Source organism: Oryx dammah, unplaced genomic scaffold, assembly GCF_014754425.2.
Source record: "Oryx dammah isolate SB20612 unplaced genomic scaffold, SCBI_Odam_1.1 HiC_scaffold_11, whole genome shotgun sequence".
In the NCBI taxonomy this organism is placed as follows: domain Eukaryota; kingdom Metazoa; phylum Chordata; class Mammalia; order Artiodactyla; family Bovidae; genus Oryx; species Oryx dammah.
The window spans coordinates 349,955-355,225 of record NW_024070195.1 but is presented as its reverse complement, the minus strand read 5'-3'; the positions used below and the strand labels follow the sequence as shown (position 1 = coordinate 355,225).

At 51.1% G+C, this 5,271-nt stretch overlaps 1 protein-coding gene across 3 annotated transcripts in view; it reads left to right on the top strand.

The window, feature by feature from the left end:
• The first annotated feature begins 221 nt into the window (after positions 1–221).
• The window catches only part of EXOC2 (exocyst complex component 2), a 120,209-nt gene continuing 115,159 nt past the window's right edge, over positions 222–5,271 (top strand). For all 3 annotated transcript variants that reach the window (XR_005722676.1, XM_040249275.1, XM_040249276.1), the window contains exon 1: positions 222–574. The gene's annotated coding sequence lies outside the window, so the exon portion shown is untranslated. The remainder of the gene's footprint in view (positions 575–5,271) is intronic.

Sequence of the window (5,271 nt, the reverse complement as noted above, 5' to 3'; positions counted from 1 at the left end):
CACCGCGACACCCCCAGGGCCCAGGGCGACACCCGGGCGCATCTGCCGGGCACCGGCTGGAGTGACCGCGCAGCCGCGCGGCGAGAAGGGCCCGGCAGGCGCCGGCTGGGGCCCCGACGCGCGCCGCGCCCGGCGGCCGGAAGAGCGCGCCCCCTTCCGGTCCCGCCGCGCCCTGGCGGCGCGTCACTTCCGGCCGGCCCGCCGCGGCTGCGCCGTGGCCCGCAGCCGGGGTCCTCGGGCCGGGCCCGCGAGCGCCGTCTTTCCGTGTCCGGGGCCGGCGGCCGCGTCCGAGTGTCGGCGCTCAGGGCTCCTGGCCGCTAGCACCGCGCCCTCGCGGGCTGCGCGCCGCTGCTGCCAGACGCGGGTCCGTCCGCGGCTTCTGAGGGACCGGGGTCGCGGCCGGGCCCTCGGCTGCCCCCCGTCTCCCGACTCCTGCCCCCGCCCCGCCCCGGAGGCCCGGTCACCGGGCGCTCGACGCTGGGTCGCGGGGCCGATCGACGGCCGCGGCGCTCCGACGGCGGAAGCGAGGGTGCGGGCCGCCGCGGCGCGGGGTCCTGTTCGTGCGGGCCTGCAGGTAGGTGTGGGGGCCAAGGCCTTGGAGAGGCTGCCGGGGGCGCGGGCGGCGGGCGAGGGCGCCGGCAGCCGCCGTCAGGCCCCAGTCGCTCTGCAGCCCGGACTGTTGGAGTGTAGCTGCGGGCGTCCCGGAGTCCCAGCCCCGCTGACCGGGGGACCGAGAGGGTCCTGGAGCCGGGCCCAGGTTCCTGGGCAGCTGCGGGCGTCCCGGAGTCCCAGCCCCGCTGACCGGGGGACCAAGAGGGTCCTGGAGCCCCGGCCCAGCTTCCTGGGCAGCTGCGGGCGTCCCGGAGTCCGGCCCCTCCTCTGTGCTAGCGCCCCTAGAGCGGGCTGACGCTCGGGGATGGGTTGCAGTTGGCCTCTCCTGCCCCTTGGCGCACCTGCTCACCTGTCACTCTGTACAGTTTGAGTATTTATTGGTGAAGAGCGAATCCCAGAGGCAGGTTTTGCTTGTTTCAACCTTCGGTTGCGTCACTGGAGATCTATACTGAGACTTAACTCGGTGCCGGTCAGGGTTTCTCTGGGTTGAAGGTATCATCAGCGTTTTACAGACGGGGAGACGGAAGCTCAGAATGCTTGTGTAAGTAGCCTGAAATCGTGTAGTTGCTCAGTGTTTATCTGCCAGTGACAGACTGCAGTGAGGGCCTGGGGCCCGAACTCTTCTTGTGTACTCTCCTAAGAAACAGCTGTCTTTGAATGAAAGTAAGTTTTTCTTACATCGCTGAAGACTGCTCCTACTAATATGTGTGAGAAAACGTCTTTTTTTTTTTTAGTCTGAGTAAACTTATAAGGAAAATTAAAAAAAATACTTTATAAACCTTAACGAGTTCATTTGGGTGTACTGTTTTGAAAAGCTAATTCTAGCTGAGGTTGTGTGGATTCCTTTTCCAATGCATAGTAATGTTTTGATTATTTTCTAGGCAGGCTTGGTGTCAGGGTGTCTGGGATTGGAAGCAGAAAGCTTCCTAAGGGACCTTTGTGTTGAAAGTTGCTGACCCACAGGGAGGCAATAGAAAGAGGATGATGTGTGCTTAGTACTGAAGTCTTCTTTTCTGTCTGGTTAAATAAGAATTTTGTGGCTTTAAACAGAGAATCTCCCAGTGTAACATGGAACAATGCTTGGAAGTTTCAGAAAATGATGTTTTCTTCTTTTCAGGTATTTAATTTCCTAAACCGAATATCATTTTGAAAATTATCTCTCTAAAAGATATTAACCTGACAAGTTAAATTTTCATTAATTCCACGAAAATTTGAGAGCCTGTTATGGATAAACCTGGTGGGAAATGAAATTAGTACTTAACATTTTTTGCACAGGCAGTCCTTTAATGCCCCTTTAATACAGCTAGAAGAATTTCTAGTGTCAGGCCTGGCACCTTTGGGCAACGTAGGCAGTGCTGCTTGTACAGTTAGTGTCTCCATTACTTGCCACGCTTTCTCTAGCTCACTCATCTCATCCAGCTAGGATTCCTAGATCAGCACCTCCACAGAGTGGAGCTTACATGTTTGCTGAGTAGTGAGTTTCAGGCCAGTTTTAGGTTGGCCTAAAGTTAGGATTTAAGAGGGTTTTAGATTGACTGGAATGGAAAGTGGCGCTGGTAACTCTGGTGAGCAGTGTGCTAGGGCCTTGCTCGTTCTCCGGTTCCCAGGAAGGTGTTCCTGAGTCGCCTGGAGTGGTCCCCTGGTAAGACCGCATGGTGGAAGTATTGAGTTACACTCACGTGATTTTCCACACTGTTATGTTAGCTTAAAAGAATTATTGATACAGACAAACTTACAGTGACTGTGGAGAAGTTACGCTCCTTGGAGCTGTGGACACACCTGCATGCGTCCTTAGGCTTCAGTTTGGAAAGTAGGGAGTTGAAGCTCCGCCCCCTGGCCGGTGTGCTGCCCCCTCCTTGCCTTGTAGCGTGGGCTGAGCTGTTGAGCAGTCTTTTTGGGCCTCAGTTTCCTTGTTCCCTAGAATATAGAAAACCAGATTATCTCAGAGTTTCCTGCTCTGAAAGTTTCCAACTCCGTGGATCCTGTAACCACTTACCACTTGTCCTGACCTGTGTTATCTTAGGGGTTGTAGCTATTTACACGTCTGTCAAAAGAAGAAGCTCTTGCCAAACAGGGGTTAGTCTTAGTCATTTTTGTGTCTCCCAATTTTAACATATGCCTGACACATGTTAGAAATAAAAGTGGTCTGGATTCAGAAGGGGATATTTTTGTCTACTCCATTAAATAGTCAGGAACTAAGCTGCAATATTCAGTGTAAATACAATAGGAATTCGGAGAGGGGAGAGGATGTTTTGGGGTTGAAAGAATTGGGAAGGCTTCATGGAAATCAGCGGAGAAGGCAGTGGCACCCCACTCCAGTACTCTTGCCTGGAAAATCCCATGGACGGAAGGAGCCTGGTAGGCTGCAGTCCATGGGGTTGTAAGAGTCGGACACAACTGAGCGAATTCACTCTCACTTTTCACTTCCATGCATTGGAGAAGGAAATGGTAGCCCACTCCAGTGTTCTTGCCTGGAGAATCCCAGGGATGGGAGAGTCTGGTGGGCTGCCGTCTATGGGGTCACGCAGAGTCGGACACGACTGAAGTGACTTAGCAGCAGCAGCAGCAGCAGCAGCATGGAAATCAGACCCTAATGGGGGAGAATGGGGCCCTCTGGAGAGAAGGCACGTGAATGTCTGGCTGGCTTACTAGGAACAGAGGCCCAGAGCTGAGAGGTGAGTGCATTTTAGATTATGGAATGCCTGGAGTTCAGGCAGAGGGAGTTTGGAACTGACTTAATAAGGCTGTTTGTGTGCTGTTGTTTTTTTCCCGGGAAAATTGTACTGGGTTTGTTCAAAAGCTTCATTAACACCCTTTCATACTGTCGGTGGCATTTAAGACTGGGGTGGACTACACAGTTTGCGTGAAGTTTCGGCTTTGGTGTTCCTGGTTCCTTCCTTGCTCTTTCCCACTTACAGCTTGGTGCCAGGATGGAAAGGATGGTGGACCGCGGGGCTCAGGAAGCCTGGATCTTTGTTAGAATGTAAGCTGCACAGTATAGGTCCTCGGCCCAACCTAGGGTGTGCCTGCCGCAGGGTAGCTCTCAGGAGTCCTGCAACCCTGAAGAGCTGGCCCTCTGCCTCTTGCCCATGGCCCGTTTTTGGCAAGGCTGGCCTTTAGTTTCATCTGTAAGCTTCTGTGAATTGTTCAGGACCATACCCGCTTGTAAAGTGCTGTGATTAGGCAGGGGAGGTATGATGCTAGCTCTTGTTGCATTCTTGTTGTTCAGTTGCTCAGTTGTGTCCCACTCTTTGTGACCCCATGGACTCCAACATGCCAGCCCTCCCTGTCCTTCACCATCTGTCAGAGTGTGCTCAAACTCATGTCCACTGAGTCGATGATACCATCCAACCATCTCATCCTCTGTCATCCCCTTCTCCTCCTGGCCTCAATCTTTTCCAGCATCAGGGTCTTTTCCAATGAGTTGGCTCTTCACATCAGGTGGCCAAATTACTGGAGCTTCAGCATCAGTCCTTCCAGTGAATATTCAGGGTTTATTTCCTTCAGGGTTGACTGGTTTGATCTCCTTGCTGTCCTCTAAAGAGTCTTCTCCAGCTCCACAGTTCAAAAGCGGGAGTTCTTCATCACTCAGCCTTCTTCATGGTCCAATTCTCACATCCATATAGGATTACTGGAAAACCAGAGCTTTGACTCTGTGGACTTTGTCCGCAAAGTGATGTCTCTGCTTTTTAAAGCACTGTCTAGGTTTTTCATAGTTTTTCTTCCAAGGATCAGACGTCTTTTAATTTCATGGGTGCAGTCACTGTCTGCAGTGATTTTGGAGTCCATGAAAATGAAATCTGTCACTGTTTCCATTTTTTCCCCCATCTCTTTGCCATGACGTGATGGTACCAGATGTTTATGTTATGTCCTCAGCTGTAGCCTCTCTTCTAAAGTTTGTGCCCGCCCCCTTCTCTGTTTCAGTGCCTGACTGGGAAAGGTCACCTGACCCCTTGTTTTGTTCACATTTCTTGTCTGCTATTCAGATAAAAATTCTTCCATACTAAATAGTTTAAAAAATTGATTTAATCCTTTAAAATTGATTTAAATCCTTTTAATACCTAGTTTTGGGCTTCCATTTTCTGCTTTTTCTCCCCTAATGCCACTACTTGTTATTTTTTCTATGTATATTTACTCTGAAGTTATGTAAAAAACCATTTACTGTCTTTTATTCTACCAGTAAGTCTTTTGAAAAATTAAAGATTGTGCCACGGTGAAATACGGAAAAAATATAGAATTAAAATTTTCTGATTTCTGTTGCAGAAACACTGCACATTCGTGTTGTGTGTTTCATTAAAGGAAAAGAGGAAGGCAGGTTAAAATCAAGGGTAATATAAATCTAAAAGAATGTGCCCTTAAGTATTTATTATAGATTATAAGAAAACGTATCTGTCTTTATCTTAAAGAAAGGCTTTTATAATGGTAATTTTCTCTTTTGACCTGTGATGGACAGGAGGTTAATTGATGTTAAATGGATGCTTTGTTAATCCTTCATCAGCTACTAAATTGGTTGGGGGAGTACAGGTCAAGGCCACGCCGGGCCTGGCGGCTTGTTTTCTCAGGAAACCGCACTTCACGGCGGCGGCGCCCCGCCCCCGCCCCCTCCCCTCCCCCTCCCCCTCCCCTCCCCCTCCTCTCCCCTCCCCTCCCCTCCCCTCC